A 24,592-nucleotide genomic window follows, 5' to 3' on the forward strand; every position below is an offset into this window, starting at 1 on the left:
CCTCATCAGATTATCATCACATCAAGGACAAATATGTATAACTACTAGAAATTATATAGAAATATCAAATATATTTCAATATATTTCATATATATCAAAATGCATTTCGCATTAATAATTGGAGTAAGATTTTTAAGTAGACACATGCACACACAGAAAACTATTCACTATATGCTGAGCAACTGTGTAATGTGACACAACAGTCAGCAGCAGTAAGATTGAGGAAGAGAAAAGTTTTGGTTCTTTTAAAAAGTTTACTTCCAATCATCCACAGCTCAGAAAAGCCTACATGCTATTATTTGAGCTTCCTTAAAGGCATCTTTAGCAGCCAGAGATAAAGGGGTCATATGATGTAATTTCATTTTTTTTCTTTCTCTTTGGAGTGCTCTTGGTGCTCTTTATGCACCAAGCTCTTGGTGCATAAAGAAGATCTGTAAAGTTGCAAAGACTAAAGTCTGAAATCCAAAGAGATATTCTTTATAAAAGTTAAGACTAATCCACGCCCCCCTAATAAATGGTAGTTCTCTGCGAAGAGGACATCACGGGATATTCCACATGATTCCAGTTCAAAGCAAATATATGTTCCATTCAAAGTGCACTGAAGTGTGCGAGATGTGAATTTATATTGTATTTTTTAACAGAGGTACATGACGTCACACTTGTCCGTGTGTGAAGACATTGTGCAGCGCAAATCCATGAATGAATGTTTCTAAGTGAAGTTAACTATAACACAATTCCCCTGCTCAGGGAGTAGGGAGCAATGAACACTGTGTAGGGACCATTTCAACGGGAACACAGTTCACCTCACAGTTATCATGAAGGGCGAAATTAGTTATTTATTATTATTAGTTAATAATTTTTTGTACAAGGCTGTAAAAATGGTTTTGAATTACATTTTAAGTCACTTCCGTATGGGCTTCTTGAGAGAGAGCGGGAGGTTGCCGCTTGGTAAAAACACAGTATAAGTGTTTATAATCAGTAATTATGTCCCTACTGGAAGCAACAAATACCTTGTTTGCAATGGGTTTTAATGTTTTAGTCTCATCACGCTTGGACACTCGGCATCACAGTATATTGAGGGGCAAAACAATTCTGTCACACACTTGAGGCTTTCAGCCAATCACAACGCACTGGATAGCTGGCCAATCAGAGCACACCTCGCTTTTCAGAGCGAAGATCTTTGTAAAAAATGATACGTTTCAGAAGGGCATAGAGGAGAAACAATAATGTTAATAGTGTGGAAAATAATATGCTTTACCCTAACCCATAAACACACATATCATTACACAAAATAATGTTCTTTTTAGCAACATCATCTGACCCCTTTAAGGATGATTGAGGCGCTAATTAATTTAAATACATAATGAAGCATTTTCTTTGCATTTTTTTTCAGTTTAGGTTTTGGTCAGACCTTTCATATAACATTCATCGCTGCTATAAATGAGTGAGTAACTGGTGAAACACACACCTTTAGTTTTGCTCCTGATGTTGATCACAATCACTGCTGCAGTCATGATGAAGAGACCAACAGCAATGAAGGAGGAAAAGCAGATGTATAATAAAGATGCTCCTTCTTCATGATGATCTGAGACTGCAGGGGAATGCAATAACAGTTAAAATATGGTTGTGTGCACTGAAATATAGTCTCATACAGACACAGTGATCAGCTCTATTATTAGTCTCTGTTTATTAATGCCTAATTAAGCATCCTAGACATCTGATGAGGGGGAATGAGAGAGAGATAAAAATGTTTCAAAATAGGAAAATGTAAACATTTAGCAATATTGTATGATTTAGACAGAGAAGTATCATCTAAATGTTCTTGCAGAGATGTGTTTACCTGATAAACTGTAATTGTACGTCTGGCTGCTCAGGTTCCTGATATCTAGATCAGAATAAATCTCATGAACACAGGTGAAGGAAGCAGGTGGACGCACAGTGACCAGAAACACACGCATTTCTGAAGAACAGAAAGGATGGAATTGCAGTGGTTCTATGTTGTAGTTCAGTTCACTCTCCACTGACAGCTCAATAGACCGTGTTCTGTGTGTCCATCCAAACTTGCACAGCACGATCACTTGCTCTCTGTCCTCTATCTGTCGGTACACTGTGATGTTGGGCTCTGGGACATCTGAAATACAGCACATCAACATTCAGCAATATTAACACGGACTGTATGCTTTACTAAACACTGCACAGATTTAATCACCAGTCACATTGTATTACAAATATTTATGACCGTATAAAAACTTTAATAATCAATAACCATGTATCAATGGGATGCTTAGTATAAAATTAATAAATTAATTCTAGAGTTTTGGTTTATTAACATGATCGTTCTGTGTTTAAACCAAGCGTGCCGCACAAGCCCTGAAAAGTGAAGCCAAAACGTCTCGATCGCCCCCTGGTGAGTGGGCCTAGTATAGGTCATAAACCCCGCCTCCCCATGTTATTCAATGGGACGCGAGACCAACTAAACAATTAAATTACCCTTCAAATATCTTTTTTCCGAAGCTGTTTTTTGTCATTTACTGTAGTTTGTATCACGCTAATGTAAATTCAAGTGTTCGTTTTTAAAATAAGTTGTTTTTAGATAGTTATTTAATGCTCTAAAAACGGTGGTGTGACGTCGTGATTGACAGCTGTGATTGACAGCTCTCGAGGAGGCACTGAAGCGTCAACAGGCTTTTTTCATGATCTTCGGAGGACTGAGGAGATTGTATTTACCTTATTTTAATGAGATTGGAGTGGAACGGAGCAGACAGAGTTCACAGGAGCAGGACTCCACTTCCAAAACAGTGCAGATTACGGTATGTGCATTCTGCGAGGGAGAGTGAGGGCGGGGCACAGAGGCGGGGCCGTTGATTTCGCGGCTTTAAGGCTTTACTTCCTGCTTGGTACTGCGCATAGCTACTGTGCAGAACTGGTCCCTAGATCGCTATCTGCGCAGGCGCAAGTCCAAGATGTCAGCGCCATATCGGGACACTGGCGGCTTCAGTTTTGACCAGTGGAAGAGAGCGAAGGCGAGTCGTCCGTCTTTTTTTTTACAGTCTATGGTTTAAACATTTCTGTATTTTCCAACCTGAGAATTGTGAAATGGCCTAAAACAATTAATCTACAAAATGCTTAAATGTCAAATTCTGTTTATTTCATAAATGTTTTGCTTCTGACAACACAGCAGCACAATCTAGTGACTGTGTACAAGACATCATCTGCATCTCAGTCAGATGTTAACATTAAAGTTGTGGTGAAATGGAAGAAACCAATATTTTATTCTGTATTATGTGATGTCTTATTATATTATCAAAATATTTCTGCATGTTCTAAAGGGTAATATTGTTTCAAATCTGTTTCGTCTGGTTTAAAACTAAATCACATTTGTGTTCTTCTCTGGATTGAAGCGCTTCTCTCTGGATCTCAGTGCTGCTTGTGGATCAGTGAGTGAACATCTGCTGATAATTAGTTCATGTGACGCCATTAACACGGTTTCATTCTGCTTTGCCACATAAGCATTATATCAAACGTGTTATCATTCTATCAAGAGGAAATTGTAATTATTGTTATGGTTTTATCGCCCAGCCCTAATTTCAAGAATCTTGTAATAATAAGGCAGAAAATCAAATAAATCATACTGTCAGAGTCGGGTTCATATTCATCAAGTGCAGCTCCCTCAAAATATTCATATTCTGAATCTCCATCCTGTCCAAAAAAGGCACAAAAAAAGTTATATAAAAATGTACATTTATTTTTGTATACCAGATCTAAACCAGAATTAAAAGACAGACATATTATATTTATATTTTCTTTACAGTATATTTTTTATACTATAGAATCATCAGCTGCAATATACAATAATTATTCAAACATTATATTCCAAAATAAATAAATAAAACTTACTATGTAACTCATCCTCTGCCATGGAACTAGATAAATCAAAGATGACAAATGACAATTATAAAATATAGACATCTGAAGTTTTAATGCAAGTGATTTTCAGTGGGTGAGATCCTGGGTTTTCTGGGTTTCCATCGACTCAAGATCAGAAGATAAAGATGACTCTGTTAATGGATACAACAGGTGCCTTCACTTCTTCTGCTCTTAATTACACGATTCATTTGAAGTCATTATGTCTGTGTATTCCCTGCTATGTACTGTATGTAGTATATATATTTTTAGTTAACTGCAATACTCTCCTTTAAACTAAATTCAGTATTATCAAAGCAATTAAGGGAACATTGGATTTTAATTTAACCATGCACAAAAAAAAATTGCGGTTTTAAATGTAAAAAGTTTAGGTTTCCACATTGATGGCTTAAAGTTTGACAAAATTAAGGTTACGTTTTTTTCATCTTCATCACCTTGCCAAATTAAAGCATTTTTATGTGTGAACTCACTGTTGGAGAGAAAGCACTTTAAAACGATTTATATCATGAAAAGCACTATACAAATAAACTTGAACGGAAAATTGTTATATTTAACGACGCACCTTGTGTTGTATGTTCATCTGTGCCCCATGCATCATACAGATCTGAATAAAAATAATAAAATTCACACATAATCCTGTCCACTCCAAACATATAGTAGATATGAGGCAAAATCTGAGGCAAACAAATAGAATCCACTTACTGAAAGCTGACCAAAGGGCCAATAAAAGGATATAAAGCTGGTTCATGCTGTCACAGATCAGAGACTAGCTTTCTGAGACGCACAGACAGCAAGGACTGAGTCTTTCACTCTGTGAAAAGCAGAAGTGTCTCTCAAACATTAACATTACACTTAATAAACATTACTGCTGGGTTTCTAAAATCCGGCTGTGTTTAAACCATAGACTGTATAAAAACATGGACGTAGTGTCCGTGACGTCACCCGTAGTCTCCTGAAGTGTGTTTTTGAAGCCTAGCGGGCCGTCGCCATCTTGGCAGCGCGTCACCGCGCGACTCTGCCGGTCAATCAAAAATGGGCAAAAAGGCGGGAGCTAGTTGCTGAAGCCACACCCACCTAGCACGACGGCAGTGTCAGCAGCGGCAATCCACCTGTCACTCAAGTGGCTACGCCCTTAATTATGCAGAACTTTAAGTCTTAATATAATTTAACGGATGAGTTATAAAAAAAAAAATCACCCCCTCACAGTTGTCATGAAGGGCAAAATTAGCTATTTAGACCAAAATCATTTTTTGAACCAGGCTGTAAACATGTTTTTTACTGCTGTAAAGTTGGGCATTTTAACATGGGGAGTCTATGGGACTGACTCCCTTTTGCAGCCAGCCTCAAGCGGCCAGTCGATGAATTGCAGTTTTAGTCACTTCCTTATTGGCCTCACGAGAGAGAGCGGGAGGTTGGCGCTCGGTTTAAAAGGATCATAAGATGCTAAAGTTGCTAAAAAACATTATCTTGCAGACTAACCCTCTCCAATAAATGCTCGAACAAAATGCTGGCTGGAGTAAATCTTTCTTTTCTTAACTGCAGGATGTAAAAGGACATAAATCATCCTTTTAGTGGTCGTTTTGCTGCAAACCAAGCAGCAGCTTCCAGCTCTCAATCGTGAAGCCCATACGGAAGTGATTTAAAATTTAGTTTGTCAGCTGGCCGCAAAAGTGAGTCAATCCCATAGACTCCCCATGTTAAAATGCTCAACTTTAGAGCAGAAAAGAAAACATTTACAGTCTTGTTAAAAAAATTATTTTGGTCTTTATAGCTAATTTGGCCCTTCATGACAACTGTGAGGGGGGTGAACTTTTTTTTATAACTCATCTGTTTAAATTATATTAAGCCTTAAAGTTCTGCATAATTAAGGGCTTGGCCACTTGAGTGACAGGTGGATTATTCTTATTATAAGTTCTTATTATAATCAGTGCTTGCACCGCCAGAGTTTTTATGTGATAGCTATACAGATAATAGGGTTGACTGGTTTCAGAAATTGTTGTGGATGCATTGGCTATATACAGGAAAAAAGTGGCCAAAACTGCACCTTTTGGGTACAATAGCTTGTCACTGGAACAGGACCCTTAAAGGACATCTTTGTTCCTTTTTCCCCCTCATAGGTTGGCCTACAAGTTACTACCTTAAGGGTATTAATTACTGCTCGAATGTACTAATATGTTCCTACTAGGGGTAAAAAAAAAAAAAAAAAAAAACACACACAAGGATGTAGGAGAGAGCACCATGAAAGTACCATTTTTCAGAAAAACATCATTTTAAAAGATAATGTTGTAGACAGAGATATATTTCTGCTTTGGCCAGTAACTCAGAAGTGTGGTCTATCAATACCAGGTGGTATTTTGTAGAAATATAGAAAGACTTCAGTATAATTTCACTTCGAACATAAGTTGCACATTGTTACATATTTTCATTTTAAATTTAAATTTCATCAAATGTCTCAAAACCCAATTGTACAAACTTGAATTGTTTAAAATATTTTTTTTTTATTGGCAACTTCAATGTATTTTTCTAAAACATTTTTTCAACAGAATGAACAATATAAAAATTGAATTACATTGGCATAATATAAACTCTAAACATAATGTAACAGTAGCCCTATTCATGTTTCCATCCAGTTGTTCTCTTACGAGAGTTCTCTCGTACTGCGTCTTAGCTAAGATGCTGCGGGAAAAGTCTCTTTTCATGATACACTGAAGCAAAAAATTATCCTTAATTTTTAATTATTGTAAAACGCATTTGCAGCAGCACACAGCCATAGGCGAGACGGCTCGCTCGCTCATTGGCTGCTCTGCGGCAACTGCATAAGCCTATCGAGCGCAGGCTGATGCAACATCAGACCAATGAGGGCGCTCGTGCCCTCCATGCCACTTCCCCTGCCGAAACGGGTGTGGCCTAGCCCTATAAAGGGATTTCGAAAAGGCTGACTCACCTGATTTTTCATCTCTTCAGCAAGCTCACGCATCGTTGGATCACGAGAGGAAGCAAGCGTCGTCCGATAGCATCTCAGCGGGACGAGCCATTCCTGAAGCCGCTGGCCAACGCCGCCTTCCACTGCCGTTCCTGCTGCGCTTTCCGGCGCCTATATCCTTTCATTCGTTATCCTCGTGTGTGTGTTCGCCCTGCGACACACACTCGTAAAAGAGCTGCGTCTTTTTAAAGATGCCTTCTTGCGGCTCGTGCATAGCCTCACTCAGCGAGGGAGACCGTCACGTCATCTGTGTCTCCTGCCTGGGTGAGGATCATGCAGCGCTCGCGCTCGCTGACGGCGGCTGCCCTCACTGCGAGCTGTTGCCAATGGTGACTCTGAGGACTCGCTTGGCATTTTTCTCCGAGCCTGCATTCCCCGCTGCGCTGCAGCGCCGTAAAAAGCGCCGCTCCCAGCGGATTCCTGAACCGTCTCCAGCTCGACCGAGCTCGCCGGTTTGCCCTGCTTCACTGGCCACCCCTGCATCGCTTCCCGATGGTCAGCGCCCGCTGTCTGCCGCAGCGTCTTCCGAGGAAGTTGATCTCAGGGCCGCGTCGGGGGAAGAGGACACGTGCTCTCTGCTAGCTTCGGGCAGCGAAGGCTGGGCGAGCTCCGGGGATCTCGCGCTTTCTGCTCAGAAGCCCAGCAGACGAGCTGACATCGAGAAGGAGCTGATGCGAGTGCTCACGCTGGCCGCGACGAGCCTCGGCCTCGAGTGGTCTACACCAGCACCCCCCTCTCGTTCCCGGCTGGATGGTAGTTTTCTTCCGGGTGAGCGTACTTCTCCGAACTCAAAGCCCTCTCATAAACATCTGGATAAAACCTGACCTCTGTCTGTCTGACACTCAAGCTAAACATTATTCTTTTGGTATAATATGACAAAAATTTTTAATAAGCGATGCATGACAGAAATTCACAGTATAGCATGTACCGGAACAAAATAAATACTTCTTGTCACAATTGTTACTTTCGTCCCGACAGGAATTCCTGACATTTAAACTCTATTTACTTTTATACTAAAAAACTCTGAAAATGCAAACTTTAGGATGTGTTAAAGCACTAAATAACCTGTAGATTGATCATCACTATGACACATGAAACAAGAAAAACAACACAACTAATGCTTCAATAATTTACCTTTTGTCCACGAAAACAGCTTTACGGACATAACTGCGGGAAACGATGAGGGAATCACGTGATATTTATCAGCTCCATCAAGGGTTGCATGTTGAACATGCTGTCATAGCTTGGAAGGTAAATTTATTTTATTTATTTATCCTTTATTTTACCAGGATAGTCCCATTGAGATATAAAATATCTTCTTCCAGGGAGAAAGTTTCACATAAACAACATACAAACATGAAACTCAGAATCTTTCATAAAATTTTGTCCAGCACTCAAAATAACAACAAAAACTACTTCACCAATAGCAATAAACATCAGCATGTGTATTTTTCTCCTTTGAAACAAAGAAGTCCAACCCACCAGTTCGTACAAGGTACAATGATGAGTCTGTGAAGAGGCACTCGTCACAAAGCGCAAGGCAGCATGGTATACACAATCTAACCTTTTTAGAGAAGATGAACTTGCATGCATATAAATCACATCACCCTAATCTAATACGGAGAGGAAAAAACTTTGAATAATTCTCTTTATTGCTTCTAAAGGAAAACATTCTTTAAACGAAAGAGAAAACCCAGTTTTGGTCTAAGCTTTTTCAAGAGATTTTCAATATGTACCGTACATTAAAACCTAATTTTTCATCTAGCCATATGCCTAAGTATTTATAACAATTTACTCTTTCTATACAGTCCCCTTCTAAAATTAAAACCGGGCAATCTGTTTTAATGAAAAATTAATTAATTAATGTATAAAACATTTCAACTTATGGCAATATTAGAAACAATCCAATTGACAAACATGTGCGGGCCTACCTCAGGAAAAAGAAAACTACAAATGAAGTTGAGTTTTACAATTGTGTAGCAGAGCTTTGAGGTGTTCAAAAAGAATGGCACACTGCTGCTCACTGTCCATGAAGATTGGCACACGTGGCTTTAGGGGGAACCACTTTGATGGTTTCCCATTGAGAACATCCTGCGGTGCAAACAAAAAGTGTTGTTTTATATATACACAAGCCATCAATGAATAATTGGCATAACCATTAAAAATATAGCTAAAGAGCATATTGGATAATCAATTGACAATGTTGTAGTTGACAATGATCACAGCCCTGGGTGAGTCATTTAGGAATGCTAATCTTTAAATGGTGAAAAATGAGCATTTCAGTACCACTAAATGCCGCTCTGTTCCCTTTGAAGACACAATGCAGTCCACCAGTGCTTCTTCAGTTCTTGTCCGATCTTGGACTGCTTGGACGTGCTGTGGGACATCTTGTGTGGTGCTTCTGCTTCTTTTTAGCCTATACAGAGGTTGAGTTTTTGCCTCCAATAAGCATTTTGCCTCGTCTGTCCAGAAGGCAAACCTGCGCCCATAGCTTGCAAACAATAATAAATAAAAAATTATAGGAATAATAATAAAAAGAAAATAAAATAAATTGTCGCTTAAGAGAGTTATTAAGGGTGTATTAAGGGTTTAGTTACTCATGCTAAATAAAATGTTGTATTGAAAAAATATTCAAAAGTAAATTAATTTTAAATAAATTTAACTCATATATGGGACCTCTGAATAATATTTTACCAAAATGTACAATACTTTTTGACATACCCGTCAATTTGAAATCGTTCCATTAGCATAAGGCACCACCATTTTCTAATCATGGGCATGTCAACCTGAAAGAAATGCCCAGTTAAAGGTCATACTGTTTTCTACTTTTACCAAATAAACTTAAAGTAAATAAAATAAACATAAATTTCCTTTTTTTAACTTACCTCTTGGAAATCGAACTCGATGTCACAGACCATTGAGAGGGTGTACTGAAATACAGGAGACAAGCTGTTGTTAACACTGTTCACTAGACCTTACTTATAAACAAATGAAAGACCCTACCATCAGCACAAAAACACCACAGTCATTCCCTCTTGTCTGACGTGGCAAAGCCTATGATTGAGAAAAAGAGAAAGTCAGTTTAGAAATTAATAATAGATAAAAGGTACGGATGCAAAATAATAATTTGTGCAGTAGAATTATCACCGAAAAATTCTTTCCAGTCATTTCTGTCCAGATCCCTGGATCAATTTGGTTGGCAATTTGTCTGTAGACAAAAAAACATGAATATGACTGATCAAATTTAAATGACAGCTCATCTGTAACCTGAGAACAGTGTCAGACACACCATGCAAAACAGGCTAAATGAACGTAGCCAAAACATGCAAGAAATGGCTAGGAGAACATAGCCAAAAATTAGAGTTAAGGCAATAGAACATGGCCTTTAAACTTTGAACAAAGCTAATTGTATAGTAGAACAAAAGCTAGAAATGGCTAAAGGAACATAGCCAAAATTAGAGCCTGAAACTGCAGGTCTAAATTCATAGGTGGACCTAAAAATTGCTCTGTATTCCACATCTCCAAAGCCGGATTCGTGCTCTGCATACTGAGAGTCTAAAAAGACTATCTCCCTTCGAAGTGGCCTCATAATCTATAATGTGTTAAGGTGTAACAAGATTTATTTCTAAAGTTCTTGGAAGAAGCATTGATGATAAATTTAGTTTTAGAAACACAACAATTACGCTGTAATCAACATATCTATGAGACACTCAATATCTAGTAAGAAATAATTCCTTACACAGACAATGTAGTGGTCAGGGCCATTAGCTTTTGTCCATGCTGGAAAGACTATCAAGTCTTTCATATCTGCATCCTCCTAAAATTGATTTCAGAAATTAAGAAATTTTTTAAATAAGAATTTATGCCTTTTTATAGTTTTTACCTCCCACTCACTATATACACTCACCGGTAATGCTGTAACAATGTTTGGGGTTTCCTTCCAAGTAGGAACAACATAAAAGTGCTCTATGCATATATCTTTGCCCTATGGAAAAAGAAAGCAAGCAAAAATGTAGGTTAATTCAGACACATGTATACTCTTTGAGAGTTTACATTGTAATATTTTATATACATACAATATTCCGAGCCTTTTCAATAATAAGCTGCATGCAGGCGTTTCCAATCTGCAATAAATAATTAAATTAGTCATCCATTAGTGAATGTTTAAATACAAATATAGCTTTCCAAATGCAGACTGCTTACGTGTGAATCCATATCCCTCAGCAAACCCAAGCTCCAAAACTCCTCTCTAATGAGACACAATTTCCCCTCCACAAATATTAAATAGACTGTTCATATGTTGGTGTATCGATGAGCTATAAAGCAGTTTGATTAAAAAAGAAATCATTGAATAAAATTGACGATACTCACCGTGTTTCGGTTCTTCACGTGTTTATCCATGTGTTTATCCGATCCAATTTGATAGGTGGCGCTGTCTCGAAAAACGAGGGGTCTGAGAATGCGGGACTCTGGGTGCGGGACTGTAGATGCAGCAGGCTCCGAGTCTGCAGCTTCATACTACTCAATGATTCTGAGAGAAAACGCGCCAGATGTCTGTTTGCTAATGAAACAAACGCTAGGCTACTTTCATGCGTATTATCAGATAAATCTCGTGCTCTTATTTCAAGGTCGTTGTTAATGCTGTGGTTAATTTTAAAAGTTTCCTTCGTATATTCGGTTCATCCGCATTGTTTAAACACATTTATCATTCAGTGGAACTGTGCGTATGATTTAGACACTTACATTTCTGCTCCGACCATGCAATAAATACAGCTGTCGACGGCTCCGGTAACTCCGTCGGTAAGATGCAGAGAGCCATTGACAAACTACAGAAAAGTATAAAACTACTTCACGAGTCCTATAGATCACACGTCAGCTGCGTCAGAGACGAACGGCGCGCGAGCTCAATCCTGTGACAGTGGAGCACGTGAAGGACAGATAAGAGGCACGATTCAAGAAAACTCTTCAAGGTCTCCATTAATTCGTGCGTGTATTAAAATAACATCAAGTAGCGTGGATTTAACTAGATCTTTATGATTTAACCAGGTGGGTAAATTTATCAATTGATCCAAACAAAGAGAGTCGCAATTACCCTTGAGTGGGTCAGACATTTGTGATAACCAATCCCAGTTTAAATCCCCGAGTAAAATAAGCTCTGATTTAGTCCAGTTATGGAGAAGGTCCGTAAGTGAAGTAATAGCTTCACTTGAAGCCGAAGGGGCACGAAAAAGTCTCTGAGAAAATCGCTTTGTTACTTTCCTCCCACGTTAATTTCGATCCCGCTCTCCCCTACCCCAAAAATTTTACCCCTACTGCCAAAAGGTGCGATTTATGCCCTTTTTTTCTGTGTAACAACAAAAACAACATTGCCCTCATAACAGCATTAACAACACCGCAACACGCGACCATACTTTACATATAACAATGTTAATAACAAACAAAAACATACGAAAAGACATCCCTGTAAATTGACATAAATCACCCTTTTAGTGTGTGTATTGATGCAGGCATAAGTGACCTGAATAAAATGTCAAAATAAATAAATAAATAAAAACTTCGTGGCCTTGCTAACAAGAGTTTACAAACGGCCAAATAACTTCTAAAATAAAATGGTCAAAATAGTATTTCTAACTAAATCATAAACATCAAATACTTGAAAACTCAACTTATTTTGCCTTTTAATCGATTATATATATAACTAAATTGAGACAATGGAGCATATGTATACCCACCCACAGCTTGAAGAACACAACACAAAGAAAGTGACGGGAAATCTGTTCTGTTCTTTTCCGCGAACCGGTTCTTTCGGGCTGTTCGTTTCAATCAACCGGTTCATCGGTTCTTTTACGCCCAGATGTAATGACGACATACGCGATTACGTCACGATAAGTCTATCGACTCGGGCCGGGATGAAAATACACATTCAAATATATAAAAACAGCAGAGATGTATAGTAACGAAGTAGACCCTTGTCAAAAAATCCTATTGGAATTTCACTTTGTCCTATTGGATTTTATTTGATTTTTAGAATCCTATTGGACATTCTGATTGATTTTAATGGAATTTAACTGTGTCCTGTAGGATTTTATTTGATGCTTAGAATCCTATTGGACATTGTGTTTTATTTAATAGGATTTAAATTTTTCATGTAGGATCTTTTATTGATTTGTATCATATTGGACATTGTGATTTTTAAATGGAAATTCACTTTGTCTTGTAGGATCTTATTTGATTATGTTAATTACTTTTAAGAGTAACTTAAAATTTTTAGAGTAACACTGTGTGTGTGTTTTTGTGTGTGTGTGTGTGTGTATGTGTACTTGTAACCATAAAAATGCAGCCTACATGAGTATACACAAATAGAAAAAGTGAAATTCATTATACAGTAAGGCAAAAATAATAAATAAGTTATTTCATAATATCCGAATAAGTTAAAATGTCTTACATGTGACTAAAAATTCATAGAAACACAAACATCTATAATGGTATTGTCGTGACGCTTCCCCTTTAAGAAATCCAAATGTAGTGCGAGTGCAACTGTAGCGCGCATACTTTAAACAGTGACGGTCAAAGAGGAGAGGACGCTGAGAAATCGATTATTAACGTTGTTAAACTTGTTAAAAGATTATTTATAGACGCTAAAAGGGAAGAAATAATGATACTTATCTGGGCTGCATCCTAAACAAACATTTTTGAGTTAATTAACTATATCTGTTGGTGAGTTGTTGATCTCGTTTTCTGATTAGTACAGGAGTCTGCCATTACATAGCAAAAGCTGTTTAACAACTGATATTGAAATATTATTGTATGCAGTTTATAATAACATTTAATTGTATAAAACACTGGAGCAGTGAGTACAAAATGCCTGTTCTGCCACTTTGAGCTGTTTTGAATTGTGCTTTACGGTTTTGTTTAGCACAATTTAATTATTTGTATTTATGGAGTTATATGTTCTTATGGGCTGTTGTCCAGGTCAGGTTTTATGTTCCAGTTAAAAAGTTTGACACATGGGACAGCAATTCTCCTGTGATGTGTGTGTGTGTGTGTGTGTGTGTGTGTGTGTGTGTGTGTCTAAGTTACATGCAAGACATGCATGACAAGGGAATAAGATGATGGGCCTTTGTCAGCGAGGACCTGTAAACAATTGACCATATGCACGGAGATCTTTATAACTTCCGCATAAACATAAGCCAGCTCGTAAACTTCCGTTAAAGCTGATTGTGGTGGTTAACATAGGTACAGAAACCTCTCCTGCCTAGTTCTTGTCAGAATTAAAAAAAAAAAAGTGCTAGAATCACAAAGTCTCATGACATTTAATAAGAACAAAAATATGTCCCAACTTCAACAGTGTAAGGGAGAATAATTTAAATACTTAACTAGTTAACTACAAATTAAATTTAAATATTAATGGTTTAACAATTAAATAATGCATTACAAATTTTTTTATATTTTTATATTTAATTTAGTAACTACATTTTTAAAGTTTTATCTTTAACTGTAAAAGCTGCTAAATATATTGTCAACACAGACTTGTTACTGTTGTAGTTTTGTTACTCTGAATTTATTCTGAATCACTTAATGGACCGCTCTATTTTGACATTGGCTTGTCCATTATTACTGTCAATCGTAGCAACGAGTCCAGAACAATTTATGAGATTTACCTGCTTAATATTTAACACCCGCGTTTGTCATTCCTGAAATGGTAAATGTGGACGTTTGGTCCTCTTAGATAAACAAACATTTTCTTTAAATTGTGAATATATTTTGTAGAGAAACTGAGCAAAGGTAACTCCCATTAAAGCACAGTACAATTGACCGGAAATGGCTGAGCTGGCTTATCTAAAACAGGAAGTAATTGTGCATATGTTCAATTGATAGAGCATAAGTGATTGCTTTGGAATATATTTGATACAATATTTTTTCAGTTTTTTTTCTCTTTTTACATTACATTTACTTTAATTGAGTTACAATATCAAATTCTACATATTGTTTGATGTTTTATTGTTCTTTGTTGTGATTGTATTTGCTATTATTATTGTTACAGTAAAGTGTTATTTTTATATTCAACTTTTGGTTTCCTGTGTACACTTTTATATGGTTTTCCTCACTCCTTTCGAGTCTAGAACTGGTCCAGTGGATATTTACATTGGAGGACACAAGTGCTACATTGCTGTGTGTGTGTGTGTGTGTGTGTGTGTGTGTGTGTGTGTATGTGCGTGTGTGTATGATCAATACATTATCAGTGCCTTAGAAATTTTTGCACTAATGCTGTATTGCTGCACAAATCACCTCTCATGATTTTTACAATGTTACTAAAGGTTGTGCAACATACAATAAACAATGTCTACATCAGGGTGAGTTTAAGCAAACTGCAAGTACTATTTGTTCATAAAACAAATACAATGGAAAAGTGTACCTTTAGAATAATAATAATAATAATAATAATAATAAAAAAATAGAAATTCCATATAAACAGTCACTCAACTGGATCCCATTAAAATCCTATAGGACTGATCCTACAGGATAATTATGTCTTGTCCTACAAGACTATTCCTATCAGAATCCTATAGGAATGGTTCCAAAATATGATAGAAATTCCAATTAGAATCCTGTACAGTTTTCTTATTGGAATCCTTTAGGATTTTTTGACAAGGGGAACTACTTCACTACTGTACTTAAGTACTAAAAGGCGGTATCTGTACTTTACTAGAGTATTATTTTTTTCTCCTACTTCCACTTTTACTTCAGTACATATTTTCGATGAGTTTAATACTTTTACTCCGATATTTTTTTTAATGTGCTGCATCGTTACTCGTTACAATTATAAAAATGTTACGAATCATTCCATTACAAACAGAACTGTAGATGGCAGGTTTGATAAAGCTGGCACATCATTGAGCGAATCAAGCGATTAAGAAGACTGCGCGTGCTGACCGAACTGCTGTGAAGAGAGAGATGAACACCGAGCCGAGCCAGATAATGACTCGTTCACGAGTCAAGAACCGGTTGCATCGGTTTTCGGATCACCAGTAGTTCTTTCTGACAGTTCGATTCAATAAACCGGTTGAAGAAAACGGTTCACCGGTTCTTTTGCGCTCGACCTAATGACGTCATTGGTGATGATTCCCCTTCGGTTTACCCATGCTCATAACATTAGGCTTGTTTGAGATGCGCCTTGCCTCGCCTGAATTGTAAGCGAGAGTAGGCGGCTGCAGTAAGGGGAGGAGTTAAAAAAGTGCAGGCAAGCCGGACACTTCCTGAATCTCGCTGTGTTGTGGACTGCAAACGTCAGCAATGGAAGAGATCGCGTTCGCGTTCTTTATCGCAGACGAAGTGGATGCAATTGAAATACCACTGCTTTTGCACGAAGATGGTTATGATGAGGAGAATCACTTAAGGTGAAGTGCTCATTACTTAAAATGGCTTTTTCAGTAAATAGTAGGGATATAAATCTATCTGGTCTTGGTATGTTGCAAGTTGAATAGATCTAATGAAAATAAACAGTCCAGACTGCAGATAATTCAGCACTAAATAAAATAAAGGTTTAAAGGATTTAATTAAAACGTAAAATAAATGTTTTCTCTCTCCTAGGAATGTCCCTAAAATTCCTCACTTTGTTGAGAATGTGGTCCATTTGTACAGTCCTTCTGAGTTTCAAAGTCATTTCAGACTTTCTAGAGGTCATGTGGAGGTATGTAGGCAAACAAAACATCATGTTAGGCATATGCTCCCCCCATGCAAATTCATGTGTCCATGGTTTTATTATATGATAACTATTTTTTTTCTCTTCCTAATGCAGGATTTAATTAATACACTTGGTCCTTTTTACATGAATAAACAGCAGACTAAGGTGCCGCTGACAAACAGTATACTTGCCTCTCTATGGACTCTTTCCAACCAAGAGTCCTATAGAGGAGTGGCAGACAGATTTAACATAACCAAATCTACAGTTTCAACACACCTGCATGATTTCTGTTCTCTTGTAATAACACATTTGTCACATTACATCTCCTGGCCCAGAGGACAAGCCCTGCACATATCACAGTTAGAATTTGAAACAGCTGGGTTTCCTAACACTGTCTGTGCAGTTGATGGATGCCACATTCCAATAGTAAAACCGCACTGTGAGAATCCTGTGGCCTATATCAATAGGAAACAGTTCTATTCTGTAATTCTTACAGGATTCTGTGACAGTCAGCGGCGGTTCTGTCATGTCAGTGTGGGTCACCCTGGTAGTTGGCATGATTCAAGGGCATTTCGGTTGTCAGAGGTAGGCCGACTTCTTGAGGAAGATCCACATTCCCTGGTTCCTGAGGGCATGCATATAATTGGAGATTCTGCATACCCTCTCTCGCTTCAGCTTATGAAGCCATACAGAGACAATGGCCACTTGACTTTCAGGCAGAGATGCTTCAATAGGAAACTGAATTCTGCTCGTGTAGTTATTGAGCATGCATTTGGAATTTTAAAATCAAAATTCAGGAGACTCAGATGTCTTCACATGAAAAAAGTAAAGAACATTTCTTCTGCAGTCACAGCCTGTTGCATTCTTCATAACATCTGCCTGAAATCCAATGACCAAATTGACGAGGATCAGCAGGCAGATGTTATGGAGGATGAGCCATACCCACCAGAAGCCCACATTCACAATAATGCTTCACATTATAGAGATGCAATCTGTGGCCGCCTGTGAACATCACATTTACTTGTTCTACCTTCAACAATTCCCTCCATTAAACTTATCTTAAGAAGGTTTTTGATTTAACTGTTTTGTGAGGTGGTGGATGGGATTGTACAGGATTATTTTAAGCACTTACTATCAAATGATTGACATATATTCTGCTAGTCAACCACTGTCCCCTCTCTAGGGAGGAATGTTTGTGTTCTCTATAATAATGATGTGATAAGCAATAAAATGATGATACACATGGGAATGGATTATATGGTTAAACTTTATTTTTTAATAGATCGATTATCATTTCCTGGGATTTACTGATTTTTTTTAGTTGTTCAATGATTTCTCCAAGGCAGGTAAGAGATTTTTTTTCAAACATCCTTCTCCGCCTCTCTTTAAGCCTTCTTCTGCGTTCCAAGTCAGGCCGCACTAGTGACTCTAGAGCAGCTGTTCTCCTCTCTGAATGCGCTTCATAAACTTCACAGAATGTTGATGCTGTTTGTCTCCTTCTGTGCATTTCTTTGGAGGGCATAGCAGTGGAGGGACCTGGTTGTTCTTCTGGGAGAGGCTGTTCTTGGGAGCCTGTGGCCTGTGCAATTGAGGACTTGGTCTGGGATGAGGTAGTGTTGAACAGAGGAGTCGAGCAGATTGTGCCTGATGGTGCACTCCCAACTCCAGATTTCCCAAATAAGTCTTCCATTTCCTTTGAGAAAACATGTAAAACAATGTAAATAGAGATGCTTTAGAAATTATTTTTTATGTAAACCCAGTGATTTGCAGTAATTTCAATACAAAAAGCACACCAACCTTGTAATACTCCCATGTAACTTTTCCCTCTCCTGTTGACCGACACCGGTCTTTAGCCCTTTTGTAAGTAGTGATCATGTTGCCAAGTTTTTTGCGCAATTTTTCATTGCTGATGTTGTAACCTTTTTCTTTGAAGGCTTGCTCCAGCTTTTTGTAAAATGCTATTTTATTTCTGTAGTACAAATGCAGATACATTTGTGTGAGGTCAAGCAGCAGCAGCGTGGTCCTGTGTGTGAATTCTATGAAAACAGCCGTTTAAAATTGTGAAAGATCAACTTTATACATATTGGATATTAGTTAACTTTATACATATTAGAAACAGTGCATACCTTGTTGGGTTTCTTCACATTCTGACTGCATGGAAGGGGATTGAAGATTGTGTGTTTGTGTGAGATTTATTTTCCTTGTTTCAACAGGGCACTCGACAAGGGATACTGGATGATCAATCACTGGAGGGGGACACTGAGACAGAGATGCTGGACGTGGAGGGGGAAGTTGAGACAGAGTAGTAACAGGAGGGGGACACTGAGACAGAGATGCTGGACGTGGAGGGGGAAGTTGAGACAGAGTAGTAACAAGAGGGGGACACTGAGACAGAGATGCTGGACGTGGAGGTGGAAGTTGAGACAGAGTAGTAACAGGAGGGGGACACTGAGACAGAGATGCTGGACGTGGAGGTGGAAGTTGAGACAGAGTAGTAACAGGAGGGGGACACTGAGACAGAGATGCTGGACGTGGAGGGGGAAGTTGAGACAGAGTAGTAACAAGAGGGGGACACTGAGACAGAGATGCTGGACGTGGAGGTGGAAGTTGAGACAGAGTAGTAACAAGAGGGGGACACTGAGACAGAGATGCTGGACGTGGAGGGGGAAGTTGAGACAGAGTAGTAACAGGAGGGGGACACTGAGACAGAGATGCTGGACAGTGGGTAGTATCTGCTAAAGAGAACACAATAATAAAAAATCCCCATGATCATTCTAAACGTTATAATGTTATTATGGTTAAAAGAAAAATGCCTTACCTTGTTTCTGTTCTGCAGATCTCACTTGTTGCATTATATATGCTGCATATTTTTTGTCTATAAAAAACGAATTTCAATCAATAAAAATAAAATTCATTATTTTTACATCATCAAGCAACCAATTTTTTATTTATTTTTTTACTTACCATTCTTTATTCTCTCAGCAATTTCTTTGCTTACTGTTAATGTGATTGCTCCCTGGGAGTCTGATAGTTTTAGTAACATATTCTCCATCTTGCTACAATTGTAAACTTTGTGGATGCCTTTTATAATCAAAGCCATAATGAGAAATGATGAGCAAACAGATGCTGCATTAAATTTACATTGTTATCCCTAATTATGGGTTAAACATTTAAGAGTGGGACATGGCACAGCTGATTAACTTGATGTATATCCTACTTAAGGGATAGTTTACCCAAAGAAAAAAAATCTTTGGGTGAACTATCCCTTTTTTACATGAAAAATATTCCATATAAATATATTACACAATTGTGTGTCACCTTAATGTAAGTTTGGATTTCATGTTTAATGACCAATAAAAGTGTGTACAGCTAATTAATATTCAAAAATTATATAAAACAAAAACACATTCTAAATTAAGAAATTAGCATGCATTTGTGGGTTTTGTTTACTGCACTCCTGGAATAAGACATACCTAGATAAAGATCTTAGATAAAAACACAAACATGAGGCCTTATTGTAAAACCGTCACATTAGATATGCATGTTTGATTGACTAATTTATTTAATGGATTACTGTTGTTCAAAAATCTCAATGTACAAAATTAACACAAGCATGCAATACAATAAAGAGAAAATGACAACAAACAGAACTTTAAACCAAGAAAATAAAAGGGTATATAAAGCACATGTCCTAAATACTTATAGTATTATGCTAATGGACTTCTTGGAATTAAGGGAAAAAAAATATCAGCTGACATTCGCTGCCAATGACCATTAAGCTGTGTCGTCAGCAAGTCGTTTCCCATCATGCTTTTGATCAGCGCAGTCGGTGGAGAGCAACTGCGCGCGACTGCAGAATCCGACAGGTGCGCCTTGCGCTCGCGAGAGATTTTTGACATACGTCAGCATGACATCAGAGCAAGGCGGACCGCACTCGGACACATTTCTAACCGGCATGCATCTCGCGCTGATCACCGGTGATCGATTCTGCGCAGATTTTGCTCATCTCAAACAAGCCTATTAGCACAGAATCAGTTCAGAATCAATCACCAAAAGAATCAGTTCGGTTCAGACGCTCTGTGTGTCGGTTTGCTTTCACGCTGAATCACACATGCGCAGTATCATCAGCTCCTCGGTTCTCGAATCGGACGAGTCTGACAGAAACGGTTCTTGACCACTGATCTATAATATAAGTTATATAGATATATAGATCAGTGTTCTTGACTCGTGAACGAGTCAGTCTGTTGTTCGTTATCTGTCTCGGCTCGGTGTTCATCTTCAGTTCTCTCTTCACAGCAGTTCAGTCAGTGTACTGTTTGAGTAAATGAATTACTCCGGGATATTGGTTTGTTTGAACTCAGAGGAAGTGTCAGCCACATTAAAAAAGTTAACAGCTTAAGTCATTTGTGGATTAATGCGTATTGGAGACGCGAACCGTTTAAAACGATTCAGTTCGATTTGGTGAACTGGTTCAAAAAGATCCGGTTAACGTTACATGGAGGGACTGAGAGCTCTCGGACTAAATCTAAAATTTCTTAAACTGTGTTCCAAAAATAAACTGAGGTCTTACGGGTTTGAAACAACATGAGGGTAAGTTATTAATGACATAATTTTGCAAATTGGGCGAACTAACCCTTTAATCTGTTTTTTGTTTACAAAAAGTTACAGTCAAAGGAATTGTGATTGTCCTTTAGGTTAATCATTTGAAATAGTAAAAACAATATGTTCAAACTTTTGACTACTTTCTTTAATAACTACATAACACAATACTTGTACTTTTACTTTCAGTACTTGAGTAGTAAATTTTCAAATAGACTACTTGCAATACTTAAGTACAAAAAATGTTGAATACTTTAGTACTTCTACTTAAGTGTGGTGCTTAAAGAGCACTTCAACTTCTACTCAAGTCATTTTTTGTCAAAATAACCATGGTTTTATTATAGTAAAACTGTAGTAACCCATGGTTTTTTGGCGTGTTGACTACCATTTGTATAACCACAGATTTACTACAAATACCATGGTTAAACTATGGTTAATTTAGCAAAACCATGGTTAATTTGTGGTTACCATGGTTTAACTATAGTAACCATGGTTTTTTGGTTTTATTTGTAGTAAAACCATGGTTAATTTTCATAAGGGCACTTGTACTTTTACTCAAGTCTGGGTCTCTAGTACTTTATACATCTCTGAAAAACAGTAATCATAACTTCAGTCAGTTAAACCATCATATTCATGACCTGAAAAGTTTACATTTAAGTTTTGCCACTAAACAGGAATTACAGAACATCAGACACTGAGACAGACAATAGACACACAGTGCATTGACATACAGACATCTGTTTCACATCTCACTGAGAGAAAATGTGGGAAAACATCTCAAAAGAAAACAACAGCACCCACACACACAAGTGTCTGAGTCAGACCAGTATACTGTATATTGCTGAAAGTATGTAGAAATGTGCTTTGATTTGAGATTTATTTGAATAGCTCTTTTCACAATGCATATTGTTTCAAAGCAGCTTCACAAAAAGTGTTTCAATGGTACAGTCAGGAAGTAAATAGTCAGAAACGAGTGTTTAGTAGTGCTGTAATACTGTAATTAAATGCTGCTTAAAAACTGAATTTAAGTTTGCAGAGTTCAAAGGTATTTCACACACCCAGAGATGTGTTTATTGTCATGTGTGTGTTTTAGAAGTACATTAAACATCCTCAGACACTAGAGGACGCTGTGACTCACTGTATTCACCCTAAAAACTTCAGCTAGTGGATGAAGCCAGTCAAATCAAAACCATGACTGATGCCTGTAATTATATTGTAGTTTTAGTGTTGTCTAGCACATATCAAATGCATATATGATATCATTTCATATTAACCTATCTGAATGGAAGATCACTTATAACAATCAGCCATAAAACATGCGTTATGCTGACGCTCAAAGGAATTAGAGAATACAGTAAGACTTTCTGTATAGCTGCTATATTGGTTCAGTAATGCTTGAAATTGCAATAATGCTACATTTTATATGTCGTAGATTACACATCAAGAAAAAATAGCATTTTTAATTAATCCCTGGATTGATTGATTGCTTGATTTATTTATCTTCATCAAAAATAACACAAATTTAAATATAAAATATATACATGTTAAGATTGTTTTGATAGCAGACTCATCTAAATGCTGACCATTAGCATGATGCATCTTCACCATTGACATCCATACAAACGTAACGTCCTGTTGCTATCATAATGACTTTAAATGAACCTTGAAGCTTCTTGGAGGAGGAGGGTCCAGTATAACAGCACTGGGATGTTTCTCTGTTGGTATCTCTTCAGTCATCTGTGCTTACAGTGATTCACATCAGTGTGTGAGTGATGCTGAACGCAAGCAGAGCGAGAGACGTCAGTGTTTCTCATGGAAAACCACTCACATGCGCTGTTTCAGACCGGCTTTTAGACACAAAGCTTGATGCTTCGGCATTTTCATTGGTGTAGAAGAAATATTGGAACTAACCAGCCATTTTTGACAGAAAAGTAAACTATCTTCTTAACCACTGACCATTTACAACTTCTAATATAATGCAATATCACACTAACAAGCATGATGTTGTCATATTGCTTAAAAATATAATTATTTAATTATAAAAAAATAACTTTAAAATAAGTTCTCATTTGTTTTCAAAAGATGATGTTTACAGCATTTATTATTTTAGTTTTTTTTTAGTGCATTGAATTCATAAATGTTGAAATTAACATTGAGTGCAATAGATGCAATATTCATGTTTTCTTATATAGTTAACTAATGTTAAATGAAACCTTACTGTACTGTATGAAACTGAAAGGTTAATGTAAATGTCTCAAATTATTTATTATTATCACTTTTGTTTAAATAATGTTTTGTAATGCATTATTTTTTGTGATGCTTTGTAATTTATTACACATAATACATATCTTATATTTCTATATAAGCATGACTATACACTTCTCTGAATGGGATTTCTGAGCGGTGGTAGTCGCACACGAGGTCATCTGGAAGGAAAATCTGATTTTCTCATGCTGAAACTGCTGCTTCTTTCCAGGCTGAGGTAAACAGAGCCACACACACACACACACACACACACACACACACACACACACACACACGAGCAACAGTCGAGCGGCGGAGGATGCGCACACCAGGATCAACAGCCAATAGAGCTCATAGACAGCAGAAGACGGTGGATTCCGTCTCTCTTCTGCTCGTTTAGCGTCGGGAATGTGATCTAGAAACACTTCGCTTATCCAGTCTTTTATTTTCTCGTCTGTTATTCTGGATCAGACCTCAGGCTCTGCAGAGACGCTTCACATCACAGGTGACTGATTCCTTTTTTCCTCATTTCTGTGTCTGTGCTGATGTAAAACACGCTCTACCTGATTCGAAATAACACGAATTTCCTTTCCATGTGAGATGTCGTATTCAGAATGATCCTGGATAAATGAATTCACCACGACTCAAGTGCGTCCCGTTTATTCCTAGAGATCCGTAATCGCGCATATTCCCCGATTTCATAATCTAGTAATGAATTCACGCGTTAGTGGACAAAATCGTCCCGTTTGCTTCGGTGTGATGCGCTGATGAGATTCTGATGATCAAATCCGGAGGAGACGAGGAGCTGGAGCACATATGGAGAAGAACGAGATCATTTGTGCATGCACGTTCACACGGACCTCAGACGGATGTTTGGCTAGAAAACTGGCTTCTAATTGACCAGATTCGAGGCCACATGCGATTCATTCGGGATTGGGTTGCACTTAGAAGAACACTGGATTTATGATAAGTTTATCATGTAAATCATGAGAGGTCTGCAGTTATTGATCACTGATACAGGATCTTTCCTTAGGGGTTGTTAAAGGGCTCTTGGGTACCAGGAGGAGAGGGATCTCTCTCTCTCTCTCTCTCTCTCTCTCTCTCTCTCTCTCTCTCTCTCTCTCTCTCTGTATGCATATGTGTGTTTTCAGTATATC

General features: G+C 37.8%; 1 protein-coding gene across 1 annotated transcript in view; it reads left to right on the forward strand.

Moving 5' to 3' along the window:
• The first annotated feature begins 23,769 nt into the window (after nucleotides 1–23,769).
• The window catches only part of LOC132098146 (E3 ubiquitin-protein ligase DTX1-like), a 41,046-nt gene continuing 40,223 nt past the window's right edge, over nucleotides 23,770–24,592 (forward strand). Inside the window, exon 1 of the mRNA XM_059504310.1 lies at nucleotides 23,770–23,940. The gene's annotated coding sequence lies outside the window, so the exon portion shown is untranslated. The remainder of the gene's footprint in view (nucleotides 23,941–24,592) is intronic.

Source organism: Carassius carassius, chromosome 21 (assembly GCF_963082965.1).
Source record: "Carassius carassius chromosome 21, fCarCar2.1, whole genome shotgun sequence".
NCBI classification, from domain to species: Eukaryota; Metazoa; Chordata; class Actinopteri; order Cypriniformes; family Cyprinidae; genus Carassius; species Carassius carassius.